The sequence below is a fragment of the Papilio xuthus genome, unplaced genomic scaffold (assembly GCF_000836235.2).
Source record: "Papilio xuthus unplaced genomic scaffold, Pxut_1.1 DF825946.1, whole genome shotgun sequence".
Classification (NCBI taxonomy): Eukaryota; Metazoa; Arthropoda; class Insecta; order Lepidoptera; family Papilionidae; genus Papilio; species Papilio xuthus.
Genome location: NW_013532703.1, coordinates 7,826,795 through 7,827,141, shown reverse-complemented (window position 1 = coordinate 7,827,141; position 347 = coordinate 7,826,795).

Here is a 347-nt window from a genome sequence, read left to right as displayed (position 1 = left end):
ACCTCCTTTGCCACCGCCACCGCCAAATCCACCGCCACCGCCGCCGCCAAACCCGCTTCCGCCTCCACCTCCGCCGCCGCCGCCGCCGCCTAAACCTCCGCTACTTCCGCCACCATAACCTAAAAAATAAGAAAACAAATGTTGTAGGCATATACACATTACTTATTTACATTTCTTAAGAATTATGCAATTCATAAAAAGATGTTTTTATGTATAATCGTTAAAGTTTTGTTTAAAAAACTTATGAATTTAAATAAAAATTTTATTATTTAAAAATAAGTTTTTTAATGTCAAGGTGATATCTTTGCATACTTCGACTTGTAAACAATTTACCTGGGGCAGCGTGG